At 28.6% G+C, this 18,325-nt stretch overlaps 1 protein-coding gene across 4 annotated transcripts in view; it reads left to right on the top strand.

Moving 5' to 3' along the window:
• LOC129989389 (synaptogenesis protein syg-1-like) overlaps positions 1 to 18,325 on the top strand; it is a 223,882-nt gene that overhangs the window by 164,716 nt on the left and 40,841 nt on the right. The gene's annotated exons all lie outside the window — the stretch shown is intronic.

The raw sequence follows: 18,325 nt of genomic DNA, 5'->3' as shown, positions 1-18,325 counted from the left end.
ACAATTCGAAGTCCTGAAAGCAAATTATTTTCATGGTGAACTATATGTCCTTTAAATGGAACTGAAAACAATAAAACCATTTCGGCTTCAAAATCTTTGGTAACCCTATAAGAAAAAGCATACATTTATAAAGCAAATTTGTAACATAAAAACAGATTTTTAAACACTTTTAATGGCATTAAAATGAAAGCCTAATTATTTAATGAGCTTTTTCTTATCTTTACATTTTGCTAAGTTTTGAGAAATTAACCTAAATGCACTTACAGCTAATTTTTATTATTCTAATAAAAATAAATTTGGGATAGTTTCGAATTGTATTAAAACTTGACGAGAATTAAATCAAAGCGCACATTTTCCGTAGTTGTTTTTTATCGAGTGTTTAATGTAGAAATACATTATCATTCTTAATGAGTTCTTCATATATTCTAAGAAATTAAATTACTTATGGTCATAAGTTTTTTTTTTCATTAATGTCTACAAAATTCTGAGAAATTTTCCTTAATTTTAAATAGAATATTTGGCTTTTAGAACTGCCTTTATAGAATACTGCTTTTATACTCGATTTGAAATCGTTATCTTTATTACATTTTAGAATTAAAAAAATTCTACAGCGACTATAAGAAGTTTTACTGCACAAGGAAAAAAAGTACTTAAGCCATTTTTTATAAATTGTATCTGTTTTACTTTCTGAAACACAAATATATTATAATTTAAAATTTACAAAAAATTTAACCTCGAGATTTTGACAAATATTCATGTTTCAGATCTCCTTGAATTCGAAAAACGTATTTGTGACATTATGTCTTAGCAAATTTCAAAACAAATATATCAAAATGTGTACCGTGTGACACTCTGCACTTTAGCATTCATGTAAACATAGTAATTTTAAAACGCTTTGATTTAAAATCCGTAACATTAAATTGATTTAAAAATATTATCTTGTGAAGCAATTGTAGTTCTACGTCAAATTTTGGTTTGCCACCGAAACAAGTATTCTATTTTCGGTTATTTGTGTATTAATTGAATACTAAGAATTAATCGCCGAAAAAACCGCCAGTGAATGAATTATAGGTTCAACAAACATATTACATTCTCGCCAAAGATGTATATTTTGTAACTATTTCATTTCTTTTGAGGATTTGTAATTGTGTGTATTTCATTTCAAAGACTGCGTAGAAAATTTGATAAAAAAATCGACGACTGTTAAGTTCATGTATCAAACTTAGTTTGAATAGTTTAACAAGTTTGTTAAGAGCAAGTTAATAACAATTTGAGTTCTTGTATTCAAAGACAGACAAAATTAAAAATGTACTTTTCTAACTCAGGGAGATCTCAAACATAGGGAGTCATCAAAGTCTGAAGCTCGAATTTTTTTGACAATTACAATATTTTATTTTTTGTATACTACGCATACGAGAAAATAAGAAACTGTACAAATATTCGCGAGAATTCTATTACGGTGAAAGAAATTTGTTATGGATATGCAGGCAAAGCTATCAAGAACAATTTCAAAGAGTAATTCCTTATTTATATTTACTACCGAGGAAACTAAAAATACATTAGTTTACTCGAAAGCAGAAATACAAATTATTAATTTCTTAAGATACACTGTCTATGATCTTAAAATTCCTGTCTTTTGCAAACTGGTTTATCAGTGTCGATTTCAAGTCACTAGACCAAAAAATACATGGGTATCAGTAAAAAGAAAATCCTTCTGAGCACACTGGAAAAAGTAGACTTACAAAAAAAAATATCTCCCTCAGGGGATGAGATGGATTAAACGGGTATTTTGATTGGTTTCGTGAAGAATTTTACAGCGGAAAATATCTAGAGCTCAGCAGGTTATCGATCTAATGCGATGAACTCTCTCTTGCAAAATATAACCTCAATCTATCTTGAAGATATAACCATGGTACATATATAACAGTATTCTGAAGTGGTTGAAGATATAACAGCATTCTGTACTCTAATGTTTATATTTTATTCATATAAACATTAAAGTACAGAATTTATTTCTGGGTGAAATTTTTAGGAAACAAATATTATAAAATGCATATATCTGCGTATGCAAAAAAATGAAAGAAAACCTATGAAAAAATAAATTACTTAAATTCCAAAAATGCCATGAAAATTGTAAGAAATATATTCATTGTCTGTCCGGCTATCCGAGTGTATAAGAACAAGGTAACAGATTTTTTAGGAAATTCTGAACAAATAAGATAGAAATTTTACCGCCTCCGAGCATTTTTCTATGCATGAATGCGATAGATAAAAAAATCAAAGATTTAAATAATTTAAAATTTGTATATGATGTTAGGATTATGATTTTATTTCAACATGAAGTTTCGATTAACTACAGTGGGTAAAAAAAGGTGTCGGAAATAGAAATATGATTTTTGGGAGCTTATGTATTAATCTAATATATAAAAATGAATTTTTGTTTGTTCGTACCTTATGCTCTTCTGAACAAAGGTGTCGGAAATAGAAATATGATTTTTGAGAGCTTATGTATTAATCTAATATATAAAAATGAATTTTTGTTTGTTCGTACCTTATGCTCTTCTGAAAAAAGGTGTCGGAAATAGAAATATGATTTTTGGGAGCTTATGTATTAATGTAATATATAAAAATGAATTTTTGTTTGTTCGTACCTTATGCTCTTCTGAAAAAAGGTGTTGGAAATAGAAATATGATTTTTGAGAGCTTATGTATTAATCTAATATATAAAAATGAATTTTTGTTTGTTCGTACCTTATGCTCTGCGGTACCGTTCAGCCGATTGCGATGAAATTTGGACAACTTACTTCTTGCACTTACGCGATGGTTATACGCATAGAACAATTATCTAATCTAATAAATTTATTTTTGGATCTATTAACTGCATCTATTAACCAAGGATTACGCAATTTTGATTCAAGATAAATATTTTATATTTCGTAGCTATTGTACGCAAATGCCATGCAAGTCATTCTCTGAGGTAACAGTTTTATTAGAAAGTATGCGAGAACGTTTTGGGAAGACCAATCCTGCGGGTTTGAAATTTTAATTAAAAAATTAATAAAATGTTAGCGTTTTTCGCAGTAAGTTCCAAAAATATTATAGTACAAAAAATTTTGCACAATCTAATTTTTTTAAACAGAGTATTATTTAAAAAATACAAATTGTAAATATGTTTTCTATGTTTAGTCAATCACGAAAGATACACAAATATCTTTTTTCGTTGCAATTCTGAAAGAACATCAAGCATTACAATTCTAAAAGAGTACATAAATCTAATATGTAAAAGTGAATTTTTGTTTGTTCGTATTTTATACGCTGCCGTAATATTCATCAGACTGCAATAAAACTTTGTTGATTTATTGCTTCCACTTGCATAGAGGTATAGTCATAGTGCTATTATTAACATTTATTTTGAACACACTAAAATTTACAAACAAATCGCTTCATATGTATACGAATTGCAAATTCACATGCTTCAGAATCTCAAGATCAACATGCGTCAAGAATCGAAAGACAACGTTTATATGCTACCTGATCACGCGCATTGAAATCGAAAGACTAATATGAAGCAAGAAGTGAAGCAGCTATTCTTAACTGAAAGTCGATTGCAGAAGATGTGCCTCATTCCACGCATTCCCATTATTACCACCGATGTGCCTTTCGATTTCAAACGACTGCGGTTCCCCATTCGACTTGAATTCTCGATGACCGTGAACAAGGCGCAAGGTTAATCATCAAGTGTGCGGATTGAACCTAGAAAATTCATGTTTTCCACGTGGCCAGTAGTATACTGGATGATTAAGGGTCAGGCAGCCAAGAAATTTCTTTTTGCTAAATACAATGAGAAAATATTTTCTACTCTAAAGCACTTGAATAATAAAGTAAAAAAAAAAGAATGCATTTTATTTATACTTCTATTTTATTCATTGACGACAAGAAAATAAATATCATTCTTTCTATCATTCGTAATTGAACAAGACAGCTATTTCAAATTTCAAACGATATTTCCAAAATTATTTCTTCTGGCCCAGCAACGCGAAGGGTGCCTGCAAGGAGTACATAAACTAATCGTCAAAACAAATCGCCAAAGATCACATGGCGTATTCAATAAACTGCTAGATTTATTTCAAAGATCAATATTTCGCAACTATTGTTTGCCAATACTATTCAAAGTATTTTGCTGCCTTACACAAGAGTCACAATTTTAAATGGGGCCGCGGTGGTGGGTGGTAAGGTCTCGGTTGGTGAACTGTAAAATGTCAGGTTCGAGACCCGATTCCATCGAAGAACTGTCGTGTAAGAGGGTCTGCACGTTAAATCCGTCAGTGCAAAACGTCCTCCTGCTGGTGTGGTGCGATGTGAAGAGGGGGATGCCAGCTCAGGTGTCATCCTCGTTATCTGACTTTGGTTAAAAATTACGAGGTCCATCCCAAAATAGCCCTAGTGATACTTTACAACGGGACGTTAATATACTTAAACTAAACTAAACACAATTTTATGTTAGGGGAGGGCGATAGTATCTATATTAAAGAATATACGAGAAAGTATGGGGGAGATTCTTCTCACTTGTTATATACATTCATGGCAGATATACGAATCTGGGGAAACAATTTTTTTCAAAATCAGTATGTTAATCAACAAAAATATCCATCATGAATATCAGCACATATTTAAAATACATAAATGCAACCCATTAAAAAATTTTACTTATGAGACGAGTTTGTAACACATTAAGCAATTTCTTTTCATAACATTCTATTATGGTTTATAAAATTAAGTCAGAAATTTCTTAAACTGCATTTCATCATAGGGTATTGCCCAATAAGTCTAATTTTGATAGTTTTTAATATTTAATTATTAATGCAATAAAAATTTTAAAATCAATCCGGTTGAAGTTTCAAGTCAAAATGTTCAGATACATACAATAAGTTTTATACAAGTATGCAAATATTATTTTTAAAATCCAGGCTGACATATTCAAAAGATTTCAAAAATTATCAGAATATCTTAAAAGATTTTTTTTTCTGGTGGCAAAAATAGTTTCCTTTTGCATATTTGATATAAAGTAAACGTAAATGTGAAAAATTGAACAATTTTCGCCTCACGTATTGAAAATGAATTTTTATGCAAATCCTGCATCTACAGTCTATAATGCCTCAAATAGTATGGGCTGGTTTTCTTTGAAACAGAAGTTTTTCATTTGAACATCCATCAGTATATCTGAATATTGAAACTGGATTTATTGAAGAAACCTTCTGAAAAGAAAGGAATAAAATATATTCTTCTTTTTTTTTACATTTAAATAATGGACATAAATATATATCACATATTAATATATATCATATAAAAAAATTGGGCCTATTTCAAATTAATCATATAAATAACGAGTAACAGGCGTGTTGATATGACATGTTTATGACATGTCAACATGGCATATTTGACATGTCAACGTGGCATATTTATGACATGTCAACGTGACATGTCGTTAATTGATTTTGTTTGAAAAATAGGTCCTTTTAATATAATAATGTATTTCTTGTTATAAATAGTTATTTTAAGTTAAATTGCTATACATGTAAAAACTAACGGCGTCCACTTATTCAGACAACACAACCATTAATGTTGCATTAAGGCGCACCTTTTGCTATGTATTTTAAGCTGCTAGTATGCCACTATGGTTACTATATAGCATATCCCATAATAGCGCCATAGTCTATAATTGAATTAAAAATAAAACCATAACATAAAAGGACGAATTAGTAGCTTACTACTGAATTACAAAATAAAACATTTTTCAAATATGTCATGGTGTTTTTTCACTTCTCCTTTAAAACAGCTTCAGATTTGAAGAAGGTTAAAAGTAACGCTAATTAAAAAGCAGTTTCCTCCAAACACAACTTTCGCGTGACTTATCAGATATGGAGTGCACAATGCATCTAAATTATATATTTCTCAGTTATTTCAAGTATAAAAATGTCCTCCTTTCTGAAGAGGCAAAAAAAAAAAATAATAATAATCATGCTTCTATGAATAATGATCGGGCGTTTAAAACAAGTCATTTTATTCCGTGCAAGCCCGTGCTTCGTAATTACAGAAAAAGTTGTTAAAAACACTTCAATGTTTTACGACAACCACACCCTTTTCACTATTTAGTGGCATTCCCTGCACAATTTCAGCGAGTCCATAATTTGTGCATTGATAATAGATTCAAAACTTCTTTATAAATGAAAAGTCTTTGCTATTATTTCATCTGATTTTTCATCTTGTTTCAATCTTAATTTTAAATACTTAGGTAACTCATTTTAGTAATATCAAATTTTCACGATATATACAATGTTCTTATGCTTTATCTTAAAGCATAAAATCCTTGTTTAGAAATCCGAGATGCTGCTGTACAGAAAATATTTACTTGACAAGAATTTTTCAACATTTTTAAATATCAACGACTTTAGGCAGCTGATTTTAAAACTTAAAATTCAAAATGCCCTTCCTTATTTGGGAAGAGATCGAATTATAATACAATTATATAGATGCCTGTATTTTTGTGGTGATAATTTGCAACAAGATTATGCTTATACTACAGAATTCTACATTACTACTAAGTTTTGCTAATGCATTCTAGTGTTTAAATAACTCATCATTTGCATATTTCTCTAAAATATTTGCCACAATTTTTCGTCTTTTATTTATTTAAGTATTTGTAGATTCAAATGTTCAAATTATATCAAAGGTTTCCATAGTAACGCCTGATAAAGTATTTATTGCTTGCGTCATCTGGTCATGTTTGAAAGTATTTTTGAACTTTTTATTTTCTTGTATATTAATTATTGAGGAAGTCATCAAAAAATTCGAATTCAACATTTTGATGAATCTTCAAGTTTCAAGCCTCCCTGAGTTTGAAAAACACATTTTTTTTGTATGTCTGTCTCAGAACATAACTCTAAATACGCTTTAAGATACACGGATTTTGATATAAGTACTAACGACCGAATTTGTAGATATTTATCAAATTTTGAACGAAATTCTTATCTGTTCGATTATTGGTGTACTTGATATTTAAAAAATACAAAGAATTAGATAAATAACATTTTGGTACATAGGCGTAGCATCTGAAATATAGATTCTTATCAGATTTTAGACAGAATATCTCAAAGGGTTCACCATCTGTGGATTTGTACTTCACATTCTAGTAAACGCAATAATTCATTCGTTCCAATAAATTATATTATGACTAAAACTGTAATTCCGTATTACATTTGGGTTTTTTTACTGATCGAAGGAAACTAAATCAAAATAAATATTCAATGATAGATTCAGTAAAATTGTTAAACCCATGCCAAAGACCAATATTTTTTTAAATAATTGTTCGCTAATGCTATGTAAGATGTCTGTGGCTTATACACGGTTCATAGTTTTATGTTAAGGGAGAAGGAATGATAATTAATGAATGTGCGAGAAAATTTTAGGGAGACCCTCCCATTAGTTTGTGTTATCTTAGCTGAAAAAAAAATATATCTTATTTGAACTGATAAATATCGTGTCTTGTTTATAAAATATGATTTTAAAAAATGTCAACAAATTCACTATAAGATAAAAAAAAAATGGATATAGTAGTACAGATTCCCAATAATCCAAAATTTTTCCAAACTCTCCCTGAAAATTTTTAGAGAAATTTATAAAGTTCTGAAAGCTTATGTAAGATTTAAAATTACCAAAAGTTTTCATTTCATTCAAATTTAATGAAGACGCAATAGTTTAGAGAAGTTCAATGTTTTATTTCATGCATTTTAATTAAACAACCCAAAATAAATGTATGCTTTAAAGAATTGTAATAGTCTTTTTCTTGACAATAATTGAAAAACAAAAATTTGTAATATGTTTTATATAAAATAAAATAAGTTAAAAGTATAAATTTAATTATGACAGAGTTGGAGCAAATTAACATTTATGAAATTTAATTAGATGTAAAAAGCGTAATATTATCTCATATAAAATTTATCTTTTAATTAAATTAGTAATGCCACACAGACTATATTAAATTGAATAATTTGTAATTTAATTTCCTTATTGAATGAACTGGGAAAAAAGTCAATGGCATGTAGTTTTTCAAGTATATATTCCACAATAATTTGAAGATAAAAATCTATTTAATCAATTTTCTATCTGCTTCACAGCAAGTATAAATGTATTTAATCATAAATATATTATTAAAAAAAAACTGAATAATTCTTTGAAGAACAAAAGAATTAGGCAGATATTAACATTATATCAAATTTTAAAACAAGATGACACTAAGGAATATGAATATTTAATGTATGTCTCATAAAAGTAATTTTAAATGCCTTTGAATAGAAAAGAGAATATTTCTATTATTTTTCATAAAACTTTTTTGCTGAATTTTAATGAAGTTTCTTTCAGTGTAATACTTTACAAGAAAATTTTATTTTTGATTCTTGTTGAAGACTGAAAAGAAGATTTTAACATTTTATTTAAGATACTTTCAATAAAAACTTATTAAAGTATTGCAATTAATTTAATGAATTTCTTACAAATTCAAGTAAAAATGTATGAATTTTTAAAACTTACAATAAGTACAATAAGGTCTTAAAATGGGATTTTCCCCTTTCTTTTGCAAAAAAAATAATAGTTAAAATGAAATTGACTTTTAGAAATTCTTTCAATCTCGGTAAGAATATAATACTAAGAACATATATAGAACAAAATTTGTAATAAAGAAAGCGATAAGTTCTCTAAGACGATATCTTTAATATATGTTATATTTATAAAGGGAATATTTCGGTTTTCAGCAGATTTCAGATCTTTTCATTAAATCCATGATGCTTTCTCAAAAAAAAAAAAATCTGAAAAAAAAAAGATTTTAAATAGTGAACTGATATAGTTTCACAAGAAAAGCTTCCCTTATTTTTAGTTGAGCAAGATATTTACTTTTAGTGGGTATAATCTGAGCAAATGAAATAAAATTCATCTTGATTCAGAACTTAAAGTAAATTTTGAATTCAGTGATCAGAAAATAATTAATTGTAAGAAATTTAATATCAGTATTTAATATTTGAAATATTAAATATGTTTTGCTACAGAAATTATGTGAATGCTCGATGCAATATGTATATGGAGCTTGATAATGACTAATGACATTTTATTCCAAAAGATAACGTAAAATAGAGTAAAAAATACATAGCCAAAGTACACATGAAGGTAACATTTGCAGAAATTAGCAACCAACAAATCTTTACTAAATAACAATAGCACCACCATTGCAGTTCTGCAGCGTGTTCAGCGATTAACAGCTCAAAGGCAGAATTAATGCTCGTGCGCGCTCCTCCGTTTTTATAATGTTTGTGGCAAGATATAACATTTTCTAGAAGGAGTCTTGAAACTCGGGATCAAATAAATATGCTAAAATCATTGTTCTTTCGATTTAAATAATTTCCCTTCATTTATTTATGTATTCAAACTCTTATTATTTCATTGAACTTAATAATGTTACAGATATTATTATAATACATAGTACAAAGTTCAGAGTTGCACGGTGTGTCTGAATAACTGGTAGCCCCGAATAGAAACAAGAATATTGAGGTCAGTTGTAATAGAATTTTGTTTTTCCTTAGAGATGACTATACAACTATTATTAAACTCAGCCGCTTATTTGGAGTGTCCCCTGCCCCAAGAGAAAAGAGATAAATGAATATAAGACTAAAACCAGTTTGTTACGCGTATAACAAAGACAGATTTCAATGCCTCTTCTTTTTCCAGAGTATCCTTGTTACTAATAAACAATGTTGTATTTTAGTTAAAACATTATTTTACACTTATTATATAAAAATATCAATAATTTTAGAATTCAATTTAAATTTTTCAATTTGAAAATCCGTAGTAATAATGAAGAGTTTTTCAAAGCAACAGCATAAGTCTTTGTGGTAATTGATGTTTAAATTATTATATCACTCCATCCTTCGAAACGAGTATTTAAGTGATATTCCTTTAGTCTTTTAGATAATCAAATATTTTAGATACACCTTCATAATATATTATAGGAATTTTTGATATATTTTCATGAAAATAGCAAATTTTCTTTTCGCTTGTCTGTAAACATGAAATTATAGAAGAGCGTAACCGAAGTCTTATTTCTTTGCAAGTGTAGAGGAAGAACAAAAATAGAATACACATTGGAGTCAAATGAGAAACTTTTATTTATCATTCTTCACAAACATATTCGTGAAGAATGGTAATATTTGGTAATTATTTTTAAAAGATTAGAGAAAGGAAAATTTAACAACTATTTTAGATCTGACAATAACTTGAAACTTCAATAGTTCTTTGAGATAAAAAAAAACGATATAAATCAGGTTCACAAGATGCGTCTTGTGTCAGATATTCATTTAAAGAGCAAAACAAACAATTCTCGAATTCCTGGAATCAGATGTCTATGGTTCAGCAATTTTATGATTTTTTTTAAAGATAAATGCGTTTTGAAATATTTTAATTTTTGAATGTTATTGCAACGATTTTTCAGTAAAATAATGGTAGATCATTAACGCAGGGAACTTAGTTAATTTGAATAATATTTTTTTTTGTGTGTGTGTGTGTGTTTTCTTTACACATAACTAAGAAACGCCAGTTGACATAAATTCTTCTTCCAAATGCAGCGACGAATATTGCAACTCACTTTCTCTGAAATCAGACAATTTCAAAATATTGTCCCATTGTCTAAGACAATCAATCTTGTTCTGTCTGTATTCATCAAACATTTTCATTTTCTTCAGAAGACAAATTAGAGATAAATAATCTAAGAATATTTTATTCTTTCTTTCAATCATAAAGAATGCATACTCGAATGTAATGAGAATCCTCAGTTTATCCAAGAAGCGAGACAAACACGTTAATGCATTGACACAATACTGCCGAAGTAATCAAAAATTCTAATTAAGAGTACTCATTAAGAAGATCTTAAGAATAATTAATACTGTCTTTGAGCTAGAGTAATCACACATATAAATGTTTTTAAACATTGTTTAATTGTTAGGCACCTTTTCATAGAATAAAAGCAATTAGTACCTGAATCCATTCCAATTCCCATGAGAAATGCATCAAGAAATATCACCATAATATTTAATTCTAATTACAGTAATAATTCGGTGGAATATAAAGAGATCATTGTTATTTGATTAGTTTTACGTTGGAGAAATATGTTTCCTATATCCTCTTCGATTAAAAATCATTAATATAAATATTTCTTTTCTACAACAAATGCTCTGTTCTTTAAAAATAAATAGTTTGATATTGACTTATTGTCTGACGCAATTGATTCGTTTTAGTCTGTTGTGATCAGGAAGAAATTTATTCAGTTGTTCTTCAAATATCAAACTACAGAGAGAATAACTAAAACTTAATTTCTTTTGCAGTTGTTTAGAAAGAGCTCTTCAATCAACTGAGAATCCTTAGTTAATATATGTTAGAAGCCGGATAAGCGTGTTAGCTCGTTGGTTTCAGTTTTAATGGGAGTAAATAAGAATTCTAGTTAAGAGTTCGTATGTTCGAGAAACTAAACAATTAAAGCGATATTCGAGTCACAATGAAAAATTATATTTTGATTCTTGTTATTAGTCATTCATTAAGTGAGTAAAAACGTTAAATATGTTCGTGAAGATTGTATAAATAAGCATTATAATTTTTTTAAAGAATGGAGTCTTTTGGAACGAATTAATAATTGTTATTGCAAACGATTTCTCAGAAGGATGATCAAGGAATCATTAACATCTTCATTAATACTTAATTTTATATTAAACAAATAATTATATTGGAAATCTGGTGTTTTAATTAATCTTAAATATATTTTATTTTTGTTGTTAAAATTTTCATATCTTACTGCCAAGATCGAAACATACGATGAGATGAACTTAAATATTATTTTTATAGTTTAATTATTTTCAGATAATTTTTTTCTTGTATGAAAGCTTTATTATGTATGGCAAGAGAGTATCAGTAGTTCTAGTGAATAAATACACAAGACAAATTAAGGATGGAAAAATATAAATTTAATTTACAGAATAATGCAGAGGGGCAATTGTCCAATTTTAAGAAATCTCAACAATTTAGCAAAAACAAAACTTTTGTGCATATAGTTATATATAACGATATATCTTGCAGCGTGAAATCGTTTATATAAATGTAGGACTCAGAAATCACTACTATTTTAGAACGCACATTTAATTACATTTAGGACGATTAGGACATTTAGAATATATATACATTAACATAAAAGAATTGAACATTCAGTAGATTTCGTCGAATACGTCGCGTCTCGTCTCGTCTTTACTCTCGTCCAGATCCGTCTGATCTGACACGTCTTCACTCTCGTCCAGATCCGTCTGATCTGACTCGTCTTCACTCTCGTCCAGATCCGTCTGATCTGACTCGTCTTCACTCTCTTCCAGATCCGTCTGATCTGACACGTCTTTACTTTCCTCCAGATCCGTCTGATCTGCTTTTCGTCTAACCAGCGTCAACTCCGTCTAACAACCAGCAGATGGCACTCGCCAACAGGCGCTCGTCACTACATATATATATATATATATATATATATATATTATTTTCGGTAAAATTTTCATATCTTACTACCAAGATGAAAATATACGGTATTTTGCACTTAAATATATTTTTTTATAATTTAATTGTTTTCCCATCATTTTGGTTTCTTGTATGAAAGCTTTAGACTATATGAAAAGATCTACTTTATATTTTGACTCAATATTTTCTAATGAATAAATATTTCAGACAAATAAATATTTATTTTAAAGAACAATGCACAGAAAAAATCATCAAATTTTACGAAATTTCAACAATTTAAAAAAAAACACATCTGCATTTATAATTATATATGACGATACACCTTGTATTGAATATCCGTACAGCTCAAGGAGATTCGGTTGTCTGCCCATCAAGAAAGCTGATAAGACTGAAAAGCTTTATCTTGTTCAAGGGAGAGTTCAATGATTACATTAGTAACTATTCATAAGTATAGAAGGTATGCACATCTGATCTGTACTGAACACTGAAACCGGAACCATTGAACTAATAATCCATTGTGAGATTCCGGATGAGACATGCATCGCTCTCTGAGACTGTGCTGTAGTTATATGTTATCTAGTGCTTGCACAACTGTCTAGAATGACATTCAAGTGTCTGAGCAAACAGGTGCATTCAAAGACCAATGAAGATGTTCGTAGATGCTTGATTTACATAAAGATTGGTGTTTAACAGCAGACTCGTGGCAAATTGAAACGTGTCATCGAAAAAACGACCATCTATAGGAAAATGACATTGAGAAAGCTGAAAGTACTGCACACTTACTAATAATCAATTACTATAACTGAAAAACTTTTCTAACGCAATATATATAGTTTTAATAACTTACTTGATGATTATTAAATAAAGTTAAGGCTTTAACTTAAAATGCTATCAAATGTCGATATGACTTAAATAAAAACTCTTGATTGGCCAGAATAACATACTCTAATTTATCTGGAATAAATATTTTGTTTTTCTTCTCATTTTCAATATTGAATGTGATATGTTTTGTATTTAAGGTCACAATCTAAACGGTTTATCTTGGAATTAAGTTGTAGGGGAGGGAAAAAAGTTAAATGCCGTATAGTAATTGATGTATTTTGTTTTAATGATGAATATAATTGTATTTTGTTTTATATAAAATTACATGCTCCATGTGGTTTACAATTTGTAGCATAAAATTAGCATCATAACCAAGAATCTTATCTGTATGAAATCAAATTCTGAACCTCTAATTATAACATTCTTATAAAATTCCATAATTAATATATACATTTTTTTTATATGCAGTTTAATATATTTTTCCTACATTAAAACTTGTAACAACCTCTCCATTAAATTTGTTGAAATGTATCGAAGAACACTTTTTGAAAAAAAGAGAAGTAATTAAGATCGCTGGAACATGAAAACCAATGTAATTTTTTAGTCAATTTAATATTCTTAGTATTTCGACTTCATTTTATAATTGAAATATTATTTGGTTTTACATCTTATGTTACAGATCAAACGAATTACTAAAATAACTTTAAATACAATATTGCACTAAATATCTCTTAACAAATGTAATTCTTCAACAAGGAGTTCTCTATATATCAACAATCTTTGCATACTCTATCGATTTTGACACATGTTAAAGAAATACTTTAATAAAATAGAAAACGTCTTAAAAACATACAACAGCAATATATATTTTTGATTTTAAAAACCCGAAAGAAATTGAAAAGCCTTAATAGCCCTATACAGAGGATTAGATGGCATTTGTCCATATTCATAAACAATTCCACTTTTGTCCTCAGTACGTGTCTGTGCACGAAATAAAAGCATTTGGTCATAATGTTAGAAGCTGCTTCTGGAATTAGAAATGCCTTCTTCAATATGCGTCCTGTGCTCTTCTCTTAATACTTCCTTCGAGAATGATAATACCTTTTTGGGGCGAACAAAAGGATCTTCAGACTACGAACTGGAATATAGGTCGCCGCAGTTCGAATAATACATTCCGTTCCATTCTCCTATTATTTTCTTGAATGAGGTATTATTCCAAAGTTTTTTTTTTCCTCATAAAGAATTATTTTTGATGGAAAGTAAAAATATGACTTTTTTTTCCTCTGTTAATTTATGGACAGATTAAATGAGTAATATAAAATAATTTTTGAAAGTATTTTTGTTAATGAGAAGAATGTGTAAATAGAAAGTCGTTACTTTGTTTATTAGCTTTAATAATGGTTACAGATTCTCACATCTAAAGCAATAAATAAACTTTGCATTTATGGGATTTTTAATAAAATCGGCCCATAAAATTAATACAGATATCATAAGAATTTGGAATTTCAGCACTCTCTAATAATTTATAATCGTATTATAGAATGATATACATATATCAATAATTGTTAAATTTTTGCACCATATTTCTTTTTTCTAAATTAGATTTTGACCATACTTTTTTACATTGTCATTTATTTCCATTAATATAGAAGATGAATACTATATATTTCGATGAATTTATTTTCACTATTTCTTTTTCTTTGGAATAATGATAATTCGTATATTTTCTTCACTCTATGAAACATTTTGTCACATTTGTGGCAAAACCATTAGATTTTAAATAAAACGAATAGTAGATCCACACACCTAAGTGAGCTTAGGTAGAAACCAGCCTTCAAATCATGACTCTTAATGACGCAGGAATTTTGTCACGACTGTATCATGGTTCTCTTTTTTTTCAAATCATTCTGAGGTTTTACAGATTTTCTGATGCAGATGGACAGGAAGTTAGAACGCCCAACACTAATAAGGCATCGTTTATATCTACAAAATAATTATAAAAAGGATATTGCATAAATTTAAAAATTATACCTTGCCTGTTTTGATATACATGTGTATTTTTCCAACGAGTTTTTTCACTTTTAGAAAGTTTCATATAATGAATCAATTCTATATTCATTTTTCAATAATTAATATTTTAAAACAGATATTAGAATTAATCGCCATTCTAATTTTGATAGCATTTTTGACTTTTTAAAGATTAAATGAGACATACTCATCATCAAATATTTTAAATCAGTTATCGTCATAAATCCCAAATTTTGCTTTTTAATATCTATATTTCGATATAGATCGGAAGTATTTATTTAACATTTTATAAATATTCCAAAACAGTTATTCTTTGTTGCAATTAAAATGTGTTTAATTGTAACAAATGCACATAAGATAATGATAATTTTAATCATTGATTGAATAATCAATGATTATAACTTAATGATAATTTTAATCATTGCAAAATTGTTCAACCATTTATTTCCATCGTCTATTAATCCAAAAATAGGAATGGTAAATATAATAAATTATTTATAAATAAGTCCTCGGTAAAATCATGCAGCATAAATAAATCTAACGAGCGAGAGTGACTTCATCAAAATTTTCTAATGAACTCTCCAATAAGTCTTTTCACTCTTCTAATTATAATCTTACGAGCGAATTTAGAGCATTTTTACTGACTCTAATATGATAATACATATTTTCAACGACTATTTTTGGTCGATTGGCGCAAAAATATGACGCAAAGCTACAGTTAAAGTCATGTGATAATATACCAAATTGCATTGATTTATATCCTTTATTCAATGTGTTATTTCGTTTACAAGAAGCAGAATTACAGATTAAAAGGCGATCAATCGTTTGACGAATTTGACTCAAAATTTGAAAAGAATCCATATTTTAGATGCTAAACCTATGGATCAAATTTTATCTGACTAACTATTCACGTTTTTGTAGATATCGTTTTCGTCGTCTGATTGGCTGATTCTGTTGGAGTTCAGCCAATCTGTCGAACTTAATGTGGATGGATTTCGTTCAAAATTTGAAAAAAAAAAAAAAAGTATTCAAACTTGATCGTAATTCTATCGAGATAGCAGAACTGCAGATATAATGACGAAAAAGTATTTTTCGAATTCAGAGAGTCTGGAAGATATATTTCGAGTTGGAATTTTTTGGCGATTACAATATTTTTCTATAGTTCGTATACAGAGAAGTAAAAGTGTCTTGGGTGAAAAAATGAAATAAGAGTTTTGATAGTTAAGAAAAAGTTGAAGAAAATTATTTTACATTAAATTATTGAATATTTATTATTTTAATAAAGCATTTTTTTATATTTATAGACATTTCTACATCCAGTTTATTGACCAAATAAACGTATCTACCGTATTTCATGTAAATAAATTAATACAAATGGAATTTCAAACCTTAATACTTATTGAAAATACATCTGGTGCGTTTTGTAGAACCTTATACTGGTAATTTGGCTAGAAATTTCTTTAATTTATTAATTATATCAAAAACTCTCTTCTAATCTTACATTGGTAAGACGAGCAGGAAAAATACTTTCTCATGGTTTAACTTCAGCTTCCAAACACCTTAAGACCAACCACTATCTGCCTACTGTACTCTTAACTAGCATATACTTAATGGGAATACGGGGGATATGAAGAAGGGGGGGGGGAGGTAGAATAGCTGAGAAAAGTTGGGCAATGGAGTTCAAAAGGTTTAATCTTTGTCAGTAATCTTTAATTATACTTTGCTGAAACGTTGGTCTTTCAGACTACAAAGCGGCGTGGCATTTGAAAATTAGATCATTATTTAGTTTTAATTAAAACTCAGCAACGTTCGCTTAAAACTTCTTAATTAGCACTTAATCACTGGCTCGACCCGAAGACTGGTATGAAGAGCTTCAGAATAAAATTTCCCTTCGTTGGAATGTGCTGTTAAAAGCTTTAAAGGAGAATCAATATCTTATGCATGTCGGAGTCGCTATCATAAAATGTTTCCATCTAATCAATTAGCACGACTAGAAAATCACATTCACTAATTTATTTTTAGTTAAAATATGAGATTTTGTTGCCGCTGATAGAATCCACTGTAGTTTGAATTCCAATTATTGCTGTTTTTGTCTTTTTGGCTTTTGACTGTATCGATCCATGTTGAGGACATTGTGACGAGTTCAAATAATTATCTAACGCTAAAGTAATGTGAAGAATCTGTGAACTATCATTTTTTCCAGATTGGTTATTATTTCTAAAATTTAAAGATGGGAGACTTTTAATTACACTTTTCAGTTTCGGGAACGGAGTACTCTTTACTTTAACACATTTGAAGGAATTTAATTTCAGAACGTTGCTTTAAGTGTAAGGGAAATAAAAGTTTTCATATCATGTTTGGAAATGAATTTCAATTTCTTGTTTCTAATAGTTTTGTGCGTTAGAAAGTTTTAAAAATTAAATTTGAAAAGCAAGAATGATATATTTTACTTTATATATTTCTTTAAAATGATTGCCTACCAAAATCAACGCAAGATTTAAATTTGCCACCGTTCTTGCAGTAAAGTGTTAGTAACCTTATTAAAAAAACCATCAGACAGCTGATCGTTTTGGGTTAGTAAAAACGAAGCGTTACAATAAGAACATTGTATTAACGTAAGATTTGAATTAAATAAAAAATAGTTTTTTTTCTTTAAGTTATATTTTTATTGAATTGTAAAGAACATAAGATAGGATTATGTATGGAATAACACATAGGTCAAATGGCCTAAACAGCGCTTCTGGCGCATATGAATTCTTTTGGCGAAATTTTCCATGACCATTTTGCATAAATGTGGCCGAATTTCCTCCAATGCACACGTGCTTGTAAGCTTGTTGGCAAGAACCTTTGACTTCAAATAGACACCAAAATATAATTCCAATAGTTT

Source organism: Argiope bruennichi, chromosome 10, assembly GCF_947563725.1.
Source record: "Argiope bruennichi chromosome 10, qqArgBrue1.1, whole genome shotgun sequence".
NCBI classification, from domain to species: Eukaryota; Metazoa; Arthropoda; class Arachnida; order Araneae; family Araneidae; genus Argiope; species Argiope bruennichi.
This window is presented reverse-complemented; position numbering and strand designations above follow the sequence as displayed.